Source organism: Delphinus delphis, chromosome 14 (assembly GCF_949987515.2).
Source record: "Delphinus delphis chromosome 14, mDelDel1.2, whole genome shotgun sequence".
Classification (NCBI taxonomy): Eukaryota; Metazoa; Chordata; class Mammalia; order Artiodactyla; family Delphinidae; genus Delphinus; species Delphinus delphis.
In genome coordinates, this window is record NC_082696.1 from 57,573,652 (window position 1) to 57,598,811 (window position 25,160).

The following is a 25,160-nucleotide window of genomic DNA, read 5'->3' on the forward strand; positions in this document are numbered from 1 at the left end:
AAGTCTTAGACACTGTCACAGTTCAGAGGAGCCTGAGGAGATGTGACAGCTAAATGTAATGTGGTGCCCTGGATGGGATCCTGGACCAGAAAAAGGACAGTGGGTAGAGACTAAGGAAACCTAAATAAAATATAGACTTTAGTTAATAATAATACATCAATTTTGGTTCATTAATTTTGACAAACACACCATATGAATACAAAGTGTTAATAAAGGAAGCGGGGCATGGGTTGTATAAGAATATTGTGTACTTAACTTTGCAATTTTTCTCTAAGTTTAATACTGTTCTAAAATTAAAAGTTGGTTAAAAACAAAAACAGAAAAGCAAAGGACACAAAACCTCCATGTATGAGTAAATACATTCGACATACTTGTATGGGTTCAGATGGAGAGCAACGTTTTTATTTATGAAATAACATATGCAAACAGTAAAAAACCACTTTTTTTAAAATATTACCAGAAGTTTAAAAATGAAAACTAAAAATAGAAAGTAACCAAATTAAAAACCGTGTAGTAAAGAATTGAGACACCAAAAAGGTTGTGTTTTTTTAAACATCTTTATTGAAGTATAATTGCTTTACAATGGTGTGTTAATTTCTGCTTTATAACAAAGTGAATCAGTTATACATATACATATGTTCCCATATCTCTTCCCTCTTGCGTCTCCCTCCCACTCTCCCTATCCCACCCCTCTAGGTGGTCACAAAGCACCGAGCTGATCTCCCTGTGTTATGCAGCTGCTTCCCACTAGCTATCTATTTTACATTTGGTAGTATATATAAGTCCATGCCACTCTCTCACCTTGTCCCAGCTTACCCTTCCCCCTCCCTCTGTCCTCAAGTCCATTCTCTACGTCTGCATCTTTATTCCTGCCCTGCCCCTAAGTTCTTCTGAACCTTTTTTTTTTTTTTTTTTAGATTCCATGTATATGTGTTAGCATACAGTATTTGTTTTTCTCTTTCTGACTTACTTCACTCTATGACAGTCTCTAGGTCCAGCCACCTCACTACAAATAACTCAATTTCGTTTCTTTTTATGGCTGAGTAATATTCCATTGTATATATGTGCCACATCTTCTTTATCCATTCATCTGTCAATGGACACTTAGGTTGCTTCCGTGTCCAGGCTATTATAAATAGAGCTGCAATGAACACTGTAGTACATGACTCTTTTTGAATTATGGTTTTCTCAGGGTATATGCCCAGTAGTGGGATTGCTGAGTCGTATGGTAGTTCTATTTTTAGTTGAAAAGGTTGTTTTTTAAAAAAATAAGTTTTTATCCATAGAAAGTGCTTTATGCTATTTTAGAAAATTTGTGAAGTGTAGTAATGTATAAGAAAAAGGGGGCTTCCCTGGTGGCGCAGTGGTTGAGAATCTGCCTGCTGATGCAGGGGACGCGGGTTCGAGCCCTGGTCTGGGAGGATCCCACATGCCACGGAGTGGCTGGGCCCGTGAGCCTCAGCTGCTGAGCCTGCGCATCTGGAGCCTGTGCTCCACAAAAAGGTCACGATAATGAGAGGCCCGCGCACCGCGATGAAGAGTGGCCCCCACTTGCCACAACTAGAGAAAGCCCTCGCACAGAAACGAAGACCCAACACAACAAAAATAAATAAATTAAAAAAAAAAAAGAGAAAAAGGTCACCTGTTCCCTCAATTAAAAGGTGAGAAAAACATCAATGATACTCATGAGAATGAACTTTTAACGCAATAAATTATATTTTTAGTTTTTTCTCTAAAAAATAAGATTTTTCCATAATAGAAGTAATGATGTTGTTTTAGAAAAAAATGTAAATGCAAAAATGCAGAAGAAAAAACATCACCTAAATTTAGAAGAAAACTGATTCTTTTATTGTAAAAATTACTTTGTAACGTTTGATTCCTGATTGGAAAATACATGCAGAAAATACTGAAAAGTATACAGTACGAACAATAGGGACTTCCCTGGTGGCACAGTGATTAAGAATCCACCTGCCAATGCAGGGGACACGGGTTCGAGCCCTGGTCTGGCAAGATGCCACAGAGCAACTAAGCCCGTGCACCACAACTACTGAGCCTGCGCTTTAGAGCCTGTGCTCCTCAACAAGAGAAGCCACCACTTTGAGAAGCCTGTGCACCACAACAAGGAGTAGCTCCCACTCGCTGCAACTAGAGAAAGCCCACGCACAGCAACGAAGACCCAACACAGCCAAAAATTAATTAATTAATTAATTAAAATAAATAAAATAAAATAAATCCAGGACTTTCAAAAAAAAAGAATAAAATGAGTGATATTCTCATGAGCTTCTGAGAAGCTTCCTTTTCCCCTGTATTTGAGTGTACATGTGTTAGAATGTGTGTCATGTGTGTCAAACTACACACATATACATTGTGATGTAGGAAAATGTATATGATCAAATGTTAGGTAAAGAAAGCACAATGCAATAGTGTATTTACAGTCAAAATCTCAACTAAATAGATGAGGTTACGTATCTTGAAATTATATTGACTACTTTGTTTGTACTATGCTTGATTTACTTAATTTTAAATACTTCCACTTATACATGTCCTCAAATGTTACTCATCATAAAAAAAAAAGTTAAAGGGGGCTCTTCATGAAGTATGGAGGATTGAAAATAAAATGGCACCTCTATCCCTCCATTCTAATCTTTGGTCCCCAGGGCAGGGCACCCTCAGAGTCCAGACATCTCTCTCCTCAACTGGTAAAAGGCTGAGGAGTTGGGATGAACCCCAAGGCATGAACCACAACAGCAATCTCCCCCGACACGAGCACTCAGTCCTTTTCTAGGGTTCCTTCTCCTTCCTCACAGTCCATCAGAGAAGGGCAAACTCTCTAAGCTCCACCCATGTCATAATGGAAACTGGCTTTTCATTGGTACATTGACTCCTAAGAGCCACTCAGAAAAATAGGAGTTTGATTAATAGTATTAGCTCAACTGCTTTATTTTACTCAGGAAGGCAAAGTTTAAATAATACTAGGACTCAAAATATTTTATGTGACCAGGTTATGATAACCAGTACAAAATTATCTCTGACTCATTTTTTTCAAAACAGCACATTCTAAACCAAGCAAATTCAGTGTGACATTTAATTTTTATCCTGAGAAAAAAAGATAAGTCATCTTTTTTAGAAAATTCCCCCTATGTTACAATTTTCCAGGAGTCCCTTCCTTTGCTTGTGTTGTATCATGAGTATCTCAGTTCTGAATGGATTGCCTTATATGTTCTAGAAATTCCTCAACATTTCTTCTCTGACATTTCTTCTCTTCCTATGGTCATTCCTGTGATAGGTTTGTTTCAGTCATATATTTTTTCTGTCATTTCAAAGGTAATTTGGGGAGAGAAGAGGTCGGTGCTGATGCCATCTGCTGATTTGGGAGTAGTTGCTCTTTATTTATAGAGAACTCTGGCAGCAGTGAAGAGAATGAATGTAAGACTGAAGACCAGGAAACAGAGGCTACTGGGGTCATCAAGATTAGAAATGGTGGAAGCCAGAATCAGACCCACATCAGTGCAATGGAAAGGAGGGAATATATTGATCCCTTTTTTTTTTTTTTAAGAAATTTACCGTGTTGGTGGAAAGACAAAACACAACCTGACTTTCTCAGGCTTTATCAGCCTATTAGAGGTCATATAAAGAGCATGCAGAGTAACATCTCAAACTTCACTAGTTCCCCCACCTGTTAAAACAGGACCCCAGCCCTGGATAAGGTACCTGTTTGTTATTTAAGAGGTTGCCTGTTAGACTCCACTGCTCCAATGAACACCTCCAGGGATAAAGTCCTCAAAGAACCACACAGTGGTTTGAAATAATGCCCAAGCTATAATCAAGCTGAAGCCCTTGACAACTAAACCTTTCTTATTGGGTCAAGCTCAGTATCTCCTTTTTCTTCAGATGAGGTCTCACCCAAAAGAACTTCAGTTCTCATGTAAATAGACCTCTGGTATAATCATATCCACCCCCCAGTCTCCATGGGATTTACATGGACACAACTGAATCCCATTTAAATTCAAACTGTGACCTCCCTGCTCACCACCCCAACGATACCCCAAATAAACATTTAAAATAATAAAGTAGCAATTTGTGAAATTCTAGAAGTATAATAGAGACAACAATTAATTTACGTATTCACAGATAAGAAGATTACTATAGTTAAGGAGAAACTGTCTGACAAATGAGAATCATAATGGATCCTTGAAGGTCTTTGAGTGGCTAGAGACCCAGAGTGGTTAAAAGCAGGAGGAGTTCCAGGAAAATTGATCAGCAGGAAGAAAGCTGTAGCGGCAGGACTGTGTTCACACATCTAATGAATACGTGCACGGCACTATGCCAAAACTTGGGGATATACCGATGATTGAGGTGGGGCTCTGCCCTCCGGTAACTTAAAGCCTAGCTTAGATTAAAAGGTCTATACATAGTCTTTAAAACTGTTAAATGCAGCAAAGGCTGTACTCGCCACATTTAACAGAGTGTTAATATTCAAACAGAGGAGGAAGTGACAGAAAGCTTTAAGGAGGAAGTGATATTAGAGTTGGACCTAGAAGAATGGGTAGCATTATGTCAGGTACAAATAGGAAAAAGGGAATCCCAAGCAGAGGAAACAGCACAAGCAAATATATAGGGTGTGTTCCAGAAATTATACCTGTTGCTTAGCTGGACCAGGAACGTGGTAGGAGATAGGACAAGAGCATTAGGACAGGCTCAGGCTGTGGAAAAATGTGAATCCCTGGACTGTGGGCATGCCCTTTAGAAAGTGACTTTTTGTATATTACATAGAGTTATTCTGGAAAAGAAACAAAAATCTACTCATTCCTAAGGGATTTTTGTTCACAGGTATTGTATTATTATATACAATATACAAGTTTACATATATAGAAAACCTTACAGAAATACAAATTTCTGGAGTATTGTCAGGACTGAATTCTATTTTAAATTATTAGCAAACATTACGCTAATCTAGCATCCCAACAGTGGTCACCCCCCACCAGTTGAGAAGCACTAAAGAAGCTAACAGCCACATAAAATAAAAGCGTAAAAGAAGTAACAAAGCCAGCCTGGTGTTGATGCTTGTATTAGACAGGGTCCAGTCAGGAAACAAATAGACTAGCTATTTTAGTGAAGAGAATTTTACATAAAGAACAGTTAACCAGGCATTGGGGAATCAGAAATGCCAGACAGACAAACTGAGGTAAAACAGAGATGCAACTGCAAGGAGTGGCAATCACCCCTAGGGCAGGGGGACAAAGGGAGGAGGCTGGAAGTATCACAGTATTACAACCCAGAAGCTTGAAGGACGGACCCCACAGAGCTGGCACCCAGACCTCTGAGGACCAGGTGCTGTCTGGCTGAGCCAGAATCTCTGAGGGGGGTGCGCTGAGGCTGCTTTTGAAGGACCCACTATTACTAGATTCAACTGTCACTGCCAGTGTGAAGACCCGTTGCTGTGGTGACACTGACAAGAACAAGAAGAAGCAAGTCCCGACTTCCGGTCTCTTTTAGACAAAGCGTAACACGGATCCAGTTGGCAAAGGAGAAGTTTGCAGGGACTGAGCCCCAGCATTGCAAGGAGAGCACAGAAAAGCAGTTAAAGCCCAGTGATCATAAAGAAGCCGGTGTTAGACCACATCTTTAGAGGAATCTAATATGCTTAATCTTGCTTCCCCTGCTTGTAGAAAGTTTCCAATGCAACTATATTATTTCACCAAAACGTGCATTTTCCGATGCAAAAACAGCACAAGAAAGGAATTAAAGGACAATTAATTAACCTTATCAGAAATAGAAAAGGGTCCCATTTCGGTTATGAAGGGCAACATCATGTTTTCATCTTTAACATCTGCCTTCGACTTTTCAGTTTAACTCTGTGTCTAGGCTTAGGAAGAACCCAATAATTTAGATTTTCATTAGCATTTGGCTGTTTATGACAATTGCTTTCAAGCTTCCAAAAAAATGTTCTTTTTTTAAATAAATTTATTTATTTATTTTTGGCTGTGTTGGGTCTTCGTTTCTGTGCGAGGGCTTTCTCCAGTTGTGGCAAGCAGGGGCCACTCTTCATCGCGGCAAAAAAATGTTCTTGGTTCTCAAGAATCACCCCACTCCCCAATTAATCTGACAGTCAGGGGGAACTTTGTTCTACCAGGAATGTTCTTTTTCCCACTGAGACACTGAGACACAGCCTAAGAAATGACAGAAAACAGCTAAGGCTCAAAAGATAAATCTTTACCAGCTAATCAATAATAATTGGCTCACTCAGAAATTATCTCTCAACCCAGGATATTACGTTGATTATTATAAATATCTGCAACTTTCCCACCATCTCTCCTCTCGATTCATCCATCTGTCTAAATTCTGTTGGGTTCATGAATTTTTATTTTAATGATACATGTACTAAGGACTTTTAAACAATCAGAAGCACATAAGTTAACATGAATTTGTTTCAAATTCATGTTAAATTCATGTTAAATTCATGTTCATCCAGTTAAAGGATGAACCTGCTTTCTTGGGACCTAAACAGTGCTACGGGTGAGTTCCTCTAAACCTTCAAAGAATAGGCAACTCCTACACTCTATACTAATCTAGAGCATAGAATAATATTTTTTGAAGCTGTTTAAGATAGAATTAAAAAATATAAAACTATAGTACAATCTTATTCATGAATATAAATGCAATTATCCTAAATAAAATGTAAGGAGTTGAATTCAACATTATTATACCAAAAGAGGGGGAAAAAAACCCACCATGATGAAATGAGATACATCTCATGCAGAAAATAATACAATATTGAGAAATCTATTAATATAATTTATTATAACAATAGGCCACATGATCATCTCTAGTGACCAGAATATGTTCACTATAATTCAACAACAACTTTAAATAAAATGCTTAGTGTACTTGAACCAGGAAACCACTTCATTAGCCGGATAAAGACTTCTATTTCAATCAAACAGCTAATATTAAAAGCTGGTGAAATATTACTGGTATTCCTAAAGAGTCAGGAATAAGAACAAAATTAATACCATCATATATTTAACATATGAGGAATTAATATTGTAAAGAAAGAGAGAAAATTACTATTATACTTCAAATGATTGTCTACTTAGAGGAGAATAGACTACAAAAATAAAAAATTAATTAATTAATTAAGAAAAGGTTGGGGCTTCCCTGGTGGCGCAGTGGTTGAGAGTCCGCCTGCCGATGCAGGGGACACGGGTTCGTGCCCCGGTCCGGGAAGATCCCACATGCCGCGAAGCGGCTGGACCCGTGAGCCGTGGCTGCTGAGCCTGCGCGTCCGGAGCCTGTGCTCCGCGACGGGAGAGGCCACAATAGTGAGAGGCCCGCGTACAGCAAAAGAAAAAGAAAAAGAAGAAAAGGCTGAACCTGCTTTCATCTCACTGTTAGAGAGACAGTGCCTTCTTTTTTCTGATTCACTGTTGGCATGAAAATATCTGACTGCATTTTACCTCTTTATCTTCTCGAGAACTTAAATAAAACGCTCCATCAGCTGAGGCCTCTTTGCGTTATAACATACTCTTTAAGAAATTATTTAATAAACTCTCTGAAAATCTTGATTTACATTTGAAGAAAGGAACTAAGCCATAGCAAAATCTGTTACTGGTAATCACTGGCCAGCTATTGTGAATGAGATGTGGTCTAACCATCATCTGTCATTGTTTTATACCGGCTCTGAGCCTCCAACATAGCTGTCCGCTAGCTCACAGGATAAGCCTTTGCCCTTTCTGTAGATGGAAATCTGCTTCCTTATTATGCTGATTCAGAGGGCTTATTAAATATGACTTATGGCTCTACTCACATCATAGGCTACACAGTAAGTATAACTTTCATTCTGCCATTAAGAATAGGCAGAAATTTTAATTCAACAAATATTATTGAATATCTATTTTTTGTAGAGACTTATGAGGATGCCATAGGGTGTTGCAAAGGGAAATAAGACTTGCTTCCTGACCTGAAAAGCTTGGCTAGGGAGACACACACGTGCAGAGCTCCCGTGGTGCCTCAGTGGTTAAGAATCGGTCTGCCAACGCAGTGGACACGGATTCGAGCCCTGGTCCGGGAAGATCCCACATGCCGCGGAGCAGCTAAGCTCGGGCGCCACAACTACTGAGCCTGAGCTCTAGAACCCACGTGCCACAACTACTGAGCCCGCGTGCCACAACTACTGAAGCCCGCACGCCTAAAGCCCATGCTCTGCAACGAGAAGCCACCGCAATGAGAAGCCGGCGCACCACAACGAAGAGTAGCCCCCTCTCGCCACAACTAGAGAAAGTCCTCACGCAGCAATGAAGACCCAACCCAGCCAAAAATAAATAAATAAAATAAATTTATAAAAACAAATTAAAAATAAAATAAAATCCCAGCAAAAATTCCATCTATACATTACTAACAAACAAGGGAGCACAAAGCCAGCGGATGACATTCATTCATGTGGAGGAGACATTTATGCCTAGCTTTAAAGCATGGGTAGAAAGTAGAGAAGTAATAAAGTAGGGAAATTGAGTAGAGAGGAAGGGATTCAAAGCAGAGGGAACCACATGGGCAGTGTAGCAAGAACACACTGGCAAGTTCAAGGAAGCATTGCTAGTTCAGCTAAGCACAAGACGCATGAAGAGCCAGAAAGGAAAGGAAGGACAGAACTTCAACATACAGGAGCTCTCATGAAGTCCTAAGAGCACAAGTTCCTGAGCCTTGGTTCCCTTGTTTCTTAAATGAAGATAGTAATAGTTACCAAATTAGATTTTCTTAAGGGTTAAAGGAAGCAACGTATATGAAAACACTCTATAGTAGCTTCATAAGATATAATGTATGATTAATCCACAGAGGACTTAAAATTTACACAATAACAAAGACTGAAAACTCATGTCCCATTGACTGCTTTTTTTCCCTAGGCATGCAGATGGTTTCTAAAGTAAGAGCATTTCAAATAAAAATCCATATTTTCAGCTTCAATTGAATAATATCAGGATCTGATCTGCTGGCCTCACATACGCATATGGCAATGATGGGCTAAGCTAAGAAGCAGCTGGTCCTTAGAGAGATGATGCACTCTCCAGTCTGCAACACAACATCCACTCCCTATTGCCTTAACCCAGACCACTTCATTGACATCATTGCCCCATCATGGGGTTTGCTGAACTCTGTGCTAAGTGGTCACCAATTTAGCAATGGTTCTATCTGCCTAGCCATCATCACAGACATCATGACAACTCCAGCCACATCCTAAGACACTGATAACCAGCCTAGCAGTGTATTGGGAGCTCCCTCCTCACTAGTGGTTGCAGTTTGGTGGGTCTATAATTTGCTTAAATCTGCGTAGCCAAATACTGCTGGAGATTCATACAACCATGCTGAATGAACTCACTTCAGATTTCTGCCCACAAATCTCAAACCGGCTTGAAATTGCCAGAAGTTCTGCTGCATTTTCCTAATAATTCACTCTTCTTCTCTCTAAGATCTTTATATCTACCCTCATCTTTCTTTAAATCACCAACCCACCGCTAACCACACCTCGTAATCATCCTCACAATATCACCAGTCTTTCTGCACGTGTTTGACTCTCCTCTGTGTTAGAATAGAAGTGACCCTGCTCCTAAATCCAACCCCACCTCTAAGGCACAATCTCAACCCCTCCAGCCTGCATCTATTCAAAGCAAAAGTTCTTCAGAGAAGCTTCTCCACCTTCTAAACCTCCCATTTTCCCCTCAACCTACTCCAACTAGGAAATATGGCTTTTGTCTCCATCATCCCAATGAAATGACTTCAATTAACAACTATCCTGATGATTTCACCTTGTCAAATTCAATGTTGAATTCCTAGTATTCAACTGACCTGACTTCTCAGCAAGAGTTTACAGAATTGACCACTCCTTTTCTAGGCTTCTCTGATGCCTCATGGATCTTCTATTCTTCTCATTAATTGGCCACTCTCTCTCATTCTCTTTTGCTGGACTCCTGGACCCCAAAATGGTGGAGGACCCCAGGGCTTGGTTCTCAGGATGTTTCTCTATATATACTTTCTCCTTTAGTTTCATGGATTCAGATATCATTTATATGCTAATGATCCTCAAATTTATATCACCCTCTCCAGACCTCTCTCCTGACCTCCAGACCCATGTATTCAGCTGCCTGCCCAACATATCCATTTGGATGCCTAATAAGCATCTAAAACTTACCACAGATAAAACAGAAAAGTTGACTCTGCCACATCAAAATATAGACACAGACCGAGATCTAGAGGCAAATATAGATACAAATACAGATACAGGTAAAGAAATAGATGTAGATAAAGCTGTAGCTAGATACATATTGCCGCTACCAAGCCTTCCCCATTCATTTATTAAGCAAATATTTATTGAGCGGCTACCATCTTTTTCAGGCATGTTCTAGGTACCTGAGGTACAAAATAAGGAGAGTTTACACTTTAGTAAATGGTACCAAAATTCACCCAGTTGATGAGGCCAAAAACCAGGATGCATCCTTGATTCTTCTTTTTCTGTTGCACTCCGTGCCCTGTCAGCTCTAACCCCAAAACAGCCCAAATCCAACCACATCCCACCAACTCCCTTGCCACCACCAAAATCCAAGCCATCACACTCTGCTATCTGGATTTCCATAGTAAGTGGTCTTCCTGACTTCACTCTTCCCCTTACTCTCCATCCACTACACAGAAGCACCAGCGACCTTTCTAAACCAGATCATATTGCTTCCAAAGATCTAAGCCTCCAAAGGTCTTGCATCACTTCTAAGAGAAAATACAAGCTCTTGACCCTGTCCACAGAGCTCTGTATGATCTGACCTCTGCTTCCTCAGATGAGGAAACTTAAAAAGAGATTAAGAAACTGACTGCATTGCTAGTAAATTGTAGAGCTAGGCAGATTGACCCTAAAGCCAATGCTCTTTATTGTACACTATATTGTCTCCCTGAGTACCTTTTGCTATTGGTCTGCATTTGCCCTATGTAAAAAGTCCATTATGTGTGACCACTTATCTTGAATGGCCTTCTATTGTGGTGCCTTGTTCCCTCTGGCCCTGAACTATGTCCTTTTAGAGCACAACCCTCACCCCTAGCTCCAGTTTCAGCCAGCTTTCTTTTCCCAAGGCTGCATCTGGCTCTGGTATCTTTCACAGCTAACTCAGATGGACCTCAATCTTAGCCTCAGAGACTCAGATACCAACCCATCAGGTACTAATAATCACTGCATTCTAGAAACTTCAGCTTCTAGTGTTGATGACTGATTCTTTCTGTATTTTTCACTTAGATTCCAAAGAGAAGAATCTGATACACCCAGTTCACCTTTTTCTACCAGTTCAATACAGAGGTTGCTAACCAGCTATGAAGTGGCTCTTGGATCAGATGCCTTGAAGTCCTCGGCATCCAGCCAACAGAAGGAGAAAAGAGAGTGTGGAGAATTCACATGCACTTCATCAGTCTTGGCCCAGAAGTAACATACATCAGTTCCACTGGCAAGAACCAGTCACGTGGAAATAGATAGATGCAAGAAAGGCTGGGAAATGTAGTCCCTGGATGAATAACAATAACCCAGAGTCAATTCTATACTATGAATGAGAAGGATAACTTTGGGTAAAGAGCTGGTTATATCTGTCACACCCTACTGTTAGACATTTAGGTTTTTTCCCAGTCTCTATATTCATAGATAAAAATAAATCAGAATTCTTTTTTTGTGGGGGGGGGTGGTACGCGGGCCTCTCACTGTTGTGGCCTTTCCCGTTGCAGAGCACAGGCTCAGCGGCCATGGCCCATGGGCCCAGCCGCTCCACGGCATGTGGGATCCTCTCGGACGGGGGCACGAACCCAGGTCACCTGCATCGGCAGGCGGACTCTCAACCACTGCGCCACCAGGGAAGCCCTAGAAACTGTTTTAAGTTTTATGTTATGGAAGGGATAATACCAGTTCTTCAAAATCACTTTGCATTTAGTTATGCTAGTTGTCAAAGGAAGCAGGTAAAAGCACTTAATCTTTAAACTTGACCATGCGTTTAGATTCATGCACTGCCTAACCCAGAAACTATTGCTAGTGTTTCCTTTAGAAAATAGATTGCTCTAGCTCTTTATTCCAAAGGAAGTGAAAATTCTTTCTGGCTTACTTAACAAATGCAATCAGAGTATTTCAGGCTGAACAACCTGATTCAGATACATGATCTGCAATCTATGTAGAGATGTACCAATCATCTTTGATATTCAGCCAAAAATCTGCTTGTTGGCGTCAGCTCTGGCTGCAGGCTTTGGAAGTTTGAAGAGCCAAATGCCCACTTGAGCATCACTTCAATTATCCCTGAATTTGTGCCTGGTCAATGATCACAAGATGACATAGGTAAATATATCTAATCATCATGACAACATCAATAATAGCTACAAGGTATGTCATTCTGATTTATCATTATTATCTGTATATTTACTTTCAAGTACAGATAAGCTTTTTAGATATAAATCAAAGTGAAAATATCTTGTATGATTTATATTTTGAAATTCAAGCTAGTTGAATCAAAAATGTATATTGCTGTAAAAATAAAATCCTGCAATAATTAATGAAAACTGAGTAGGCTGTTATGCATAAAAATCATTAAAACTATTCAAATATCAAAATTGATAAGGTAATTGATTTATAGTTAATGTAAATATTAAGAAAGCATATTAACTAAATAATTTAGTAAGAACATGGTATCTTTTCTGAGCTAACAAATATTCATAAAACTTAAATAATAATGAATGCCTGAATAGTAGATATAAGATATAATCTAATCATTTGGTATATCAGCATGAATAACATGAAACATGCATTTTAAGAAAGATACTAAATCTATACTTTTTAAAATGTCACTTAACTCATGAGTCTCTTAACAAAAAGTGCTTTTTAGAATTCCTCACATCTTGTAAAAATAAACTTGGAGCAGAACAACTTTGTTACCTCAAAATTTTATGAGGAGAAAAAACTGCAAAGTCATGTATGACAACATCCAGACTAATTATGTTTGGTCCAGACATCATAAAGACTATAAAGAACATGAAGAAAAAAGGAAAGGAAAGAAAGTACTACAGAAAAATGGGATTATAAAATTCTTTCTTCTCTTCTACCAGCCTCACTTGGATGACAGTCTATTTACATATTACAAAAAGCAATTTTTGCAGAAGCAATTTAACAGCAGATAAATGCTATCCTGCATGTTAATGTCAAAGATTTTAATTTTCATTACCAAAGTTCTTTTTTTTTTTTTTGGCGGTACGCGAGCCTTTCACTGTTGTGGCCTCTCCCATTGCAGAGCACAGGCTCCGGACGCACAGGCTCAGCGGCCATGGCTCACGGGCCCAACTGCTCCGCGGCATGTGGGATATTCCCAGACCGGGACACAAACCCATGTCCCCTGCATCGGCAGGCGGACCCTCAACCACTGCGCCACCAGGCAAGCCCTACCAAAGTTCTTAATAATAAAATTTTAATAGTAAGTATATTCACTAAGAAATTTCAGAATTATTTTTGCATCCCAGAAGTTCATTCTGTTTGGCTTCAACCAAATATTACTTTCACACTCAGCTATTGGACATTGTGAACTAAGCAACTACTTCCACCAGAGAAATAAATAAGTCCTAAAGAGGAAAGTCGCATGGGAAATATTCTCTTTCTTTGTATGCCAACCTGGCTTCTAGACCCTACTATGGAGTACCTTAGAATAACTGAGTAAGAAAAAAGCTACATTGTAGATAAAGCTTCATAAGAACATTTATTTCTCCTCTTCCTTGCAAGTCCTTAGGCAGAGAGGTAGAAATTTGCCAATTTCAGCTTCCCTCAGGGTTGGAAAGTATTTTATCACTGATTAGACCCTTGATAAAGACTTTCCATAAGAGAAAAGAGAAAGCTTCTTCAGAGTGACATCAACAAGATAGCAGAATAGGAGGTATCAGAGCTCTTTCCCTGATAGAAACATCAATTTAAACCACCACCCATACTCAAAAACACCTTCACAAGAGGTGGGGAATCCAGGTGAGAGACTACACACCTGGATAGAGCACAGAAATAGGAAAAGACACATTGAAGAGGATAGGAAGAGCAGTGCCACATTACCCGTGTCACCTTTCCTCCAAGCCTGCACAGTGCAGCACAGAAAGAGGCACTCTCCAGCAGGAGGAAGGAGAGTGAAGTGAGCACCCAATTTTGCTGCAGATCCTAGCTCTAGGCCCTCCCCAGTGAATCCCAGTGGCTCCAGAATCCAGGTTACCAGCCCATCCCAGCTCTAAGCCATCCCCTACGGACCCAGACTCCAGGAATGCCCTAATATCAGGCCAGCCCCCATGTCCCCAGGCTCCAGGCCAGCCCCTCCACACAAGCTCTAGGCCTGTTCCCTTGGGCCCAGGCACCAGCCCTGACCCTGTGGACCCAGGCTCCAGGCCAATCTTGGTGGACCTTGGCATCAAGCTGGCCCCCACAGACTCAGGACCAGGCCTTGTGCACCCAGGCTTCATTTTGGTTAAAAGTTCTATGACTCAGAAAAAAATAATCAGGGTGTCTTCACCTCATTGATTTCATAAGACCGCCCGTCGTGCCATTTGTTCAACTCTAAGGAACCAAAGCTACCTCTTGGCACCCTCCCAAAACCCTGCAGGTCTTCAAGATCACCCAGAACAACACCATGAGGATCTCCTTTGCCAAGAAGTAGCACCCTTCTCCCCATGCTGGCCCCTCCCCCATTCTAGGGCGGCCCCTAGATCTGCAGAGGGTCCCCCTGGAGGCTTCGGCTGAGTACTGATCAGCCTAGGTGTGGGAAGAAACTCCCAGAAGCCAGGAAACAACCACTCGAAAGGAGGAGGCAGAATAATTCCCTGAGCTTACACGGACCGGAAATAGATCATGCGCTCTCCCCTTCCCCACCTCCACCTCCAGCCAGAGTGGACAGACCTCCTATACACGGGCATCAGGTGAAGTCCTCCAACAGGTATTACCTCAGTAGTGGGGCCCAATTAGCCTTTGACTAAAGACTGTTCTAGACTAGCCTAATAAACCTTAAAGACCAGATTCTAAAGGATGTAATGGTTTCCAAGTAATTTAACTGCATCTCAGAACAAAGCCCAAAAATATTCAAAGTGATGCAAAAACCCTCAGCACCCCCAAACACTTCATTTACTATGTCTGGTAAGCAGTCAAAATTGCCAACATAGAAGTAAAAATCACTCAGATGTAATAAAATGACCATGAATACCAGTAGGTGCTAAAGAAAACTTACCCAGAAAATTACCCAAGGAAGAAACAAGATCAGAGATCACATGCGAGGGAAAGATGAGTCATCAGGAACAAAGTATTCTTTCTTGGGACTTGTGGCCGGAGCCTGTCACAAGAGAGAAGATTCAGCTGTGCCTGAGAAGGGACAGAGGACCAACTTTCTCAGGATGAACCAGGAAATTCTCTGGGTGGTATTTAACTAAGAAATGATGATGGCAGTTCAGTAGTTAACTGACTGACAATGTAAAGGAAGGGAAGGAAAAGAAACAAAGAAGAAAATAAATGTCAATGAACAGGTTGGGAAAACTGATTTGTTTAAGGGACAGGAAGTTAGAGTTGAGATCACTGTCATAATACAGTTGATGTGTCCCCTCAGTATACAAGCATCTGTTTCTTGGTCCTGTTCCCTTTTTCTTGGTTGAACTGAGACTCTCCAGGGGAGGGTGCTCAGGGTTTCTGCTGCAGGCAGAGACTTTCAGTAACTAATTGGCAAGAAGAACCTTCGAGAGAGGAGTTAATAGGAAAGGAGTGGAGGAGTCAGGACAGAACAGATGTTTCATTCTCACTACAGTTTTCCTCTTACAACTATAGACTCTTCCAGACTCCAAAAGAGAGAATTCTTGCGGTATATCAACAATTCAACACCACCTTCATAGTCTCCCTGAATAGAATACTTTTATGTGTGGGTAGAAACTCCTTGTAAGACATGGACATCTTTTCACTCACACTCAGCCTAGCTTTGCTTTCATTTACTACCAGTGTGACATGGGAGGAAAAACTTATTATTAAATCCAAAAGGATATTGTAACTATAAATATTAAAGAAAAAAACAGGATACCCCTAGATTTCCAGAAGTTAACACAGATAGACATAACAAGTGGGCTGGGTGGTGAGACAGGCTAGATTCAATTGAGACTATAACATTTAATATCAAATTGGTCATAAAGTGTTTTTTAAAAGCCTTCAAAGATGGGATTGCAGGGATAGATTAAAAGGTTGATAAACATCAGTGGTATGCTCTGCTGGGGAGTTTTGTCGAGCAGGTATGCCAAAAGTCATTGGCTCACAGCCCGAAATACTGTATCACCATCCCCAACCGTTACTTTTTGAGGACAGAAACTTGTTTATCTAGCCCTGCTTCCTATTTATGTTATGTTAGTATCTAAAACTGCAATTTCTGCTGCTTTTATTTTACATCATCTGCAATTGTAGAATGAAAGTAATTATCACCCTAAGGCCCAGTTATTTGCTAACATTTCACAGTAGTTTTTCATAGTTCAAGTAAAAAATCCTTCAGTAAAATTACCAAGCCTTATCTCTCCAGCTATTTGATTTCTCCTCAACTGCATAATATTTACCTATGATAACACCTGTAAAATGAAACAAGAAGGGGCAGGTTGTCCTGTCAGCGACACACAGAGTGGTTGATTGGAGTGTACGAATTAGTCTATTATCCTGCTATCTGTTCTTGTACCAACAGTGATAGATAGGGCTACATAGAAACTGGTTTTGCTCTTATGGGGGTTAACTGAGGGACTGAGCTGTACTTCAACATTGTATAAGGGGCATCCCATGGAACTTTTCTCTTATAGGGCTAGCTGTTCAATTCAATGTCATATTTACTGAACTCCTGCATGGTGCCTGGTCCTAGGGAAGAAAGGTTGGGTGGACACAGTCTCTGCCCTCAAGAGGCTGTCAGTTTCATAGGGTGGACATTGAGTAAGGAAACCATTACAATGCAAGATATGTACATTTTTCTTATATATATATTTATTTATTTGGCTGCGTCGGGTCTTAGTTGTGGCACAAGGGATCTTCCTTGCAGCACGCGGGAACTTTCGTTGCGGCGCACAGGCTTCTCTCTAGTTGTGGCACATGGGCTCTAGAGCACGCGGGCTTAGTTGCCCCGTGGCACGTGGGATCTTAGTTCCCAGACCAGGGATCAAACCCGCATACCCTGCATTGGAAGACGGATTCTTAACCACTGGATCACCCAGCGAAGTCCCCGCAATACATGTAAAATTATAAAATGATGTACAAGCTTGGAGCCAGCAGAGATGAGAGGCATACGACTCCACCTGAGAGAGGGAAAGAATTTCAGAGGAGATTGAGTTGAGCCCTGAAACTTCTAAAAGAAGTTGCAAAATTGATAAGTGTGGACAGGGCTCAGATTCCAGGCGAAGAGAACAGGATGTGTAAAAGCCCAAAGGTGTGAAAAAACCCAGCCTGTTCAGGGGTCTACAAATACTCACATACTGATGAGACTATGATGGGGAGGCTGCCCAGGAAAGGGAAGGGTGGAAAGAAAATGAAATGAAAGGTGGGCTTTAACAGGTCAAGACAGGCTAAGCACGAAAAGCCTTGACTACCAAGATGCAGAACTTCCCTTCATCAGAGAAGTTATGGGACACCACTAAGGATTTTATGCAGGGGAGTGACATGATTGGATTTGCATTTTTAGAGACAATTCTAGCAACAGTGTGGAGGGAGATCTGGAGACAGGGCCAGACCAGGGGCTAAATGCAATAATTCAGGAGAGAGGCTGAGGACCTGAACTAGGCAATGGCAGTAGAAGGGAATAGGAAAGAGTGGATGGAGAGATCTTCAGAGGCTAGAATCAAAATTATTTGGCGACTGGTTGGACACTGGGGGTCAGAGAAAAGAATCAATGACAATATCCAGGCTTCCAGCTTGGGTGACTCTGGAGGGGATGGTGGTACCAGCCAACATGTTGACAAGAAACAGGATGTATCCATCAGGCTGCACCTGGACAACCAGGCGGGAATGCTGGTTTGGCAGTCGATAGAGGGCTCCAAAGCTCCGAGACGATGTCAGAACTACAAATGTAAATCTGGAAGTCTATATTATAGGAGACAGTTAGAAGCATTAGGAGTAAAGGCACATAGGAAGAGGAACTGGAAACAGAGACAGTCAATAACAGGGTTCTCCCTGAGAACCTCAACATTAATATACGTGAACAAAGGAAGAGCAACTAAGACAGAGGTTCATACCCTTAGCTCCTAAGGATGTATTTCATTAGGCAGCATACAATAAAATTGTATGCATAAAAATGTATATTTATATGCATGTATGTATATTTGTGAATTCATACACGTAATCAAATTCTCAAAATGGGGTATTTGATTCCCCCCCCAAAAATTAAGAGCTGCCCATTAAGAAGATTCAGTCATAACAGGAGACTCAGGAGAGAGTAGTAAGCATCATGGTAGTGAATGAAGTTCAACAATTTTTCCCTCAAAAAATAATGTTAGGAGATAATTAAACTGCAATTCCTCCCATGGAAAAACTTTAGAGCAAGGAGATAACAAAGGAAAAGAAAAAGGGCACAGCAGCTTCCTACCATTGCATCCACTTTCTGTCCACCCTATTTCACGTTCATATATAATTAGAAAAGGAAAATGCGATTGCCCAGTGCACACCTGGACTGAGTCTGAGCAAAATGGAAAACTCATGAACACAGGTTGGGTCGCCTTTAAAAATGAAGACAGTATTTTTTAAACTAGAAAATTTTGCAGTTGCTACAAACTGACTAAATTGTACTCACGAACCCCCCAATTCTATACACTATCTAAACTGCCTAAAGGGTTATTAATTTTTTTCCTTCTCTGGACCACCCTAGGGGTCTCTTACTCTCCTTACATAACTCAAACCAGGTCACCTCCTGGCTTTCAGTCGTCAGCTTGTTCTTTTTAACAGAGATCAAAATACAAAGCACATTTTTTTCCTTATATTTTATTTCATCTTCATTTTATTGGTGTAGTTGAACAAGAAAGAAAAAATAATTGGTGTTTAGGATTTTAAGTGGAGAAGCATCTGGAGCAGGACAGGATTCAGGGGTTCAGAAATTCGTGAATCTCCGACCTAGCCATCTGTCTGTCCATCTATAACTCTCTACCCTTCTACTCAGATTACTCCTGAACTATTTCTTTCCTCATAGCACTCCCACTACAATCTAAACTCTATGAGAGAGGTTTTTGTGTATTTTGTTCACTGTTTACTCCTAGCCACTAGAACAGTACTTGGTACATAGTAGATGCTCAATAACATATGTTGAATAAGTAAATGAATAATTTTAGGATGTCATCAGAAGGAAATTTATCCCTAAGAAAAATTACTGCCATGGTAATACCTCATGACCACGGATTTCTTTGAAATTTTGCTTTGCGTTCTTGTCTTGCATGGGAATTTTTATCCCATTCAAATTTTTCTCTTGGATTTTGAGTTGCCACAGCCTAGCCCACTGGGCTGCCCAGGCATAGGCCATGTTACAGGGTTGGAGATGTTGCCCATTTATGGACAACACAATCTCAAAAGCTTTTTGCACAAGAAGCACAGGCATCCTCCCCCTTTTGATTCAGATGACTCTCTGGCCTATGGGAGCTATAGGCAGGGGTCCACTTCTAGCTGCAACCCAGGTAATGTGGCATAATGATTTCAGCTCCAGTTTTCCAATTGGGAATGAGGTCCAGTTCTCAGCTCTGTTAGCCTGAGAAAGCTTGGACTGCATTCTCCTCTTGTCCTCCTCTTGTTTTTAAGCCTGTATATGTACTTTGTAATTTTTAAAGTATCTTTTTCAACTATTCCTATGTCTGTGGAATAAAGAAGATTATGCAATACATCATCTTGATTGAAAGTCACCATAATTTTTCAAAGCTCAAAAACTTGGGGAAGTAGTGGATTTTCTTTTCTCTTTGAAATTCCTTAATGGAAGATACGTACCTATATTAGCTCCTTTTTAAGACGTAGATTTTTTTTTCAGAAAAACCATAATTAGTGGATTCTTGTAATGGTGAACTTTCTTTGCATTCCTGGAATTAACTGTATTGATCACTACAGTGACAAATACTTATGTAACATGATGTGCCAGCGCTTCACAAAGGTTAACTCATTTAATGATTTTGGTAGGTTGTTTTCAAAGATAGTTGCAACTATTCCTCCCATCCCTATATGTACACATGTACACCACTTACAAGGCAATACTATCATCCTTCCTATTAAGAGGGAGTCTCTTTCTCCACCCCTTGAAACTGGGCCACCTTCTGACTTGCTTTGACCAACCAAATGCAGCAGGACATTGTGTGACTTCCAAATCTAGGCCTCCAGAGGTTTTGCAGTTTCTGTTCTCACCCTCTTGCTGCCCCCTTAAGAGTGAGAAACCGCATGGAGAGAGAGACCCAGCCAACAGCCCGCCAGCACCAACCGCCAGACATGTGATGGAGAGCACCTTGGGCCACCAGCCCCGGTGAGCCACCAGAAGCCTGCAGCCACATGAGTGACCAGAGCCAGACTAGCAAGAGAACTGCCTCGTTGATCCTGGCACAAATGCCAATCCACAGAATTAATAGCTTGTTAGTGACTGTTAATTAACTTTGGGGTGGTATGTTGTGAAATATTAGATAACAGATAGAATTACTTATTATTATTTAAATACTACTATCAATACATTCCATACGTCATTTTTTTTTAATTTTAGGACTATGTTCCTAAATGAAAGTGGCCCAGAGTTTTCTTTCTTGTGGTATACCTTTGTTTAGTTTCATATTACAGTTTAATCGGCGAGCTTATTTCCATCTTCTATGCTATGAAACTGTTTAAATAGCATAGAATTATCTATTCCTTAATGATTTGTTAGAACTTACCCACAAAATTATCTTTGCCTGGTGGCTTCATTCACCATACGTATTTTACTAACTTTTCAAATTATTTTCAGTTTATTCTTTGTCTATCAAGCTATTCATTTTATATATCTAAAAACATGTTCCATTTTTTAGCCTGTTAAAATACTGCAAATATTGATATTTTTAATTTATACAGACAGTTAACAATGATAAGTTAAAGCTATGACATTTCTCTTGTTATCAATTGCCTTACTGCAGACTAAAGGAATTTAAGCAACAGTTAATATTCGAATAACTTCATAGATAATGAGAGCTAATCAAGGTCTGTGCTATGCCATTTTAAAATCTACCAGTAGGTGGAGCTCTAACATCAAATCATATAATCTTTAACAGCTTGTACCTCTTTTTGTTCCTTGCACTAATCTCAATTTCCATGTTATAAAAAACAAACTATATTTATCCTAAAATCAAAAATGAAATCAAGGTGACATTTTATAATAATTTTTGGAAGTATACTGTACAAGTAGACATTAAAATGTAGTTTTTAGAAAAATAAATACCTACCAAAGAGTCACCTACATGAAGAAAACAAATCACCAAAAACTATTCATTACATTTATGTATTTGAAACAAGTTAAATATCTAAAAATAAAAAGGTAGTTAAATAAATTATAATACATTCATATAGTAGAATAACATAAAGACATTAAAAAGTATATATTTGAAGATTTTTTAATATGGGAAAATGCTCAAGGAAAAAAATAAAATACAAAATTAATTTTACCTAATTTTTAAAAAAAATTACACATGTGCACGGAAAAAGAACCTGGAAAGATATCAACATGTTGACATTGATTGTCTCTGGATAGTGAGATACAGGTGGTTTTCATCATTTTTTTACACTTCTTTTTATGTCCCAATTCCCTACAAGGAGACTTATTTGCTTTCATAATGAAAAGAAAAAATGTATTTAGAAAGTTATTGGCATTCCTGTTACAGAGGTATATTTCATTAGGAATAAATAAATATCAGATTAAATGATATAGGCAATGACCTTCTTACTTAAAATCCCTGCCCTGGGATTTGTTTTTTCATGGCACTGTAAAAATTCAAGCTTTAACATCTCCCCATTTCCCCCTTAATTTCAGTTATGCAAGATGAATAAGTTCTGGAGATCTAATGTACATCAATATGACTATAATTAATCATACTGTACTGTATACTTGAAATTTGCTAAGAATGTAGATCCTAAGTATTCTCGCCACACACACACACACACACACACAGACACACACACACAGAGATGATAGATATGTTCATTAGCTTGATTGTGGTGATTATTTCATAGTGTATACATATATCAACATCAAGTTTTACATCTTAAATACACATAATTTTTATTCGTCATTTATACCTCAATAAAGTTAGAAAAAAATTCAAACTTCAAAAGGGGGAGAAAAAAAGAGACCAACAGAAGAGACCAAAAGGGTTAGGGTTTAAGAAAAGGTACAGACAGGGGAAACAACCTAAGTATCTGCCAATGGATGAATGAATAAAGAAAATGTGATATACAGACACACACACAACACACACACACAAAATGGAATATCATTCAGGCTTAGAAAAGAAGGAAATTCTGCCATTTGCTACAACACAGATGAAACTTGAGGTCATTATTTAAGTAAACTAAGTCAGAAAGAAAAAGACAAACACTGTATAATCTCACTTTTATGTGGAATCTAAAAACAAAAACAAAAAAACTGAACTCATAGAAACAATAGATTGGTGGTTGCCAGTGGTGAGGGTGGGGCGGAAACAGGTGAAGGTGGCCAAAGGTCCCTACCCTTCCAGGTAAACTTCCAGCTCTGAAATGAATGAATTCCTGGGATATAATACATTGGTGACTACAGTTAACAATACTGTATTTTATGTACTTGAAAGTTGCTAAAAGATCTTAAATGTTCTCAACACACACACACACAAAAATGGTAACTATGTGAAGTGATGGGTGTAACTACATTGTGGTAATCATTTTGCAACGCATACGTACATCAAATCATTATGTTGCACACCTTAAACTTCCACAATGTTATATATCAATTCTGTCTCAGTAAATCTGGGGAAAAAACAAATTTAAAAGAAAAGGGATGGACATTCTTTACTGTGGCTGGAGGTTCACTAAGGGAAAGGTGCTAAGTAATCCCTCCTTCTTTCCTCCTTTAGTGCAATTCACTTGTCCCTAGAATGCATGAGTGGGTTCATATGTACACACAGCCTTAATGATGGGAGGAGATTCTCCAGGTTCCTCTGGGGGGGGTGGGGGGAGGAGGAGCTCTATAACCTGAGCTGCCAGGGCTGTGATTGGCTCCAGAGGGGACCCTAGCACCTCCAGATCGCAGAATCTGTCTGTGGGCTGCTACAACCTTTCAGCAGCTGGTCAAGCTGGATTGAAAAGATCAAGATGGGGGTATAGCTCAGTGGTAGAGCATCTGACTGCAGATCAAGATTACTGAGGATATTTTTATCACTGACACTTGTGTTAAAAGACATGTTATTATTTACAAGGCCTTGGTCAGAAATCACTGCATTTCTGTTTTATCCTTTGCCACTTTGATGCATACACTCTGATTTCTTTTGAAAGCAGGGATATGCAGATATCCTGGGGCCTGCTCTCTAAGCTGGTGGGGGAAAAATTGAGGACATCACAGAGCACACACTAATTCTCAGGAAAGAAGAAAAGCCTGAAAGGATGAGAATGCACAAAGGACAATCACTCCACCTGGCAACTTTTAGTGGGAAGGTGGCCACGGTCATCAACATGTTTCTTCTAGTTTTATATTTTTAGTCACCTAAAGTATAATGGATGTGGAATAAAATTCATTCATTTTTAAGGGTACATTTGATGAGTTCTGACAGATGTATACAGCTGTATAACCACCACCACACACAATCAGGTAATAGAACATTTCCATCATTCCCGAAGAGTTTCCTCATGACACTTGGCAGTCCCCTTCCCCTGTACTTTACATTTCAGATGGATACAATGACAATATGTCCCAAACAAGAAGCTGTGACCATGGTTGACAGGTACAAAGGTACTCATAGGAATAATATGGTATTTGAACTTAAGACTGCCCCAAAAAACCTGGGCCACCAGTTTCCATATGGATGGAGATGAAGTGATTTCAAGTTTTGGAAAAGTAGAGACAAAGGAAACAGCAGAAGACAGTGAAAAATTGGACAATATAGAGGAGATGGGAACAGAGAGGAAACGTGAATAAAAAAGAGATTGGAAATGATGGTGGTAAGAACAAGAGAAGAGTAGACCAGAACACAAGTATGTATTTTTAATTGCTTATTTCTATACTTTCTAAAATACTGAGGTTGGTAAGGGGGAAACCATTGAAGATAGAATGAAAAACTCTATTAGGGGTTAGAAGGAAGAAAAATGTAGGGGGAATCCAGAATTTCTCAGTTGTTTTCATTTAAACCCCGAGCTAGTCTATTTCCCAGGCACATCTAGCCGGGCCACGTTTTGAAATAGTCACCATTTACCTTGCAGCCCTGAAGCCAGTGGTTCTCATTCTTTGCTGTGTAAGTGTGTGTCCCTGGTAAACTTTCAAATACCAGGGTTTTAATCAGCACACTCAAGAGGACAGATCTGCCCCCTCTGTGTTGACTGCAGGCTCCATGGACCCACAGCAGGTGGAGGGAATTGTTTGAGTATGACAGTCCAGACCCCAGGTTCCTGCATCCTTCAGGGGTAAAGGAGTTCTTTCTTTAGCACCTGCATGGCTCAAAGTGCACATCCCACCTCCAACTCAGGGCGAACGGCAGGCTGCTGCATCTACTCAGCTCTGCCTTCGTCTGGGAAGCAGCAACATAAATTGCAACCGAAATTAATTTTGCAAACTGACCAACATTTGTTCCCTTGCCTGTAAAGGGTCTGCAGTACAAGAGGGTCCCTCGGCAGGCTGAGTGACTCCCCACTTCTGTTGATGCCATTCTCCCCACGTTGGCCATCTCACTTCTCTCACTTTGGCATGAAATTTCTAGGCTGCACAAGATCCCTGGGGCTGTGTTCCACCTCCACGCTTTCCTTGCCCTGGACTTTCCTGATTCCATTCGTCAGCCTGACTCACATCCCATTCCTGGCCCGGCTCTTACGCTAGAAAATCAGGCAGCTAATGGGTGTTAAGGTGTTTTCGGCTGGAGTAGTGGATTTTCCTACCAGGTGACATGTTTGCATTTGAACAGGGACTCTTTCGAGTGCCTGAGAT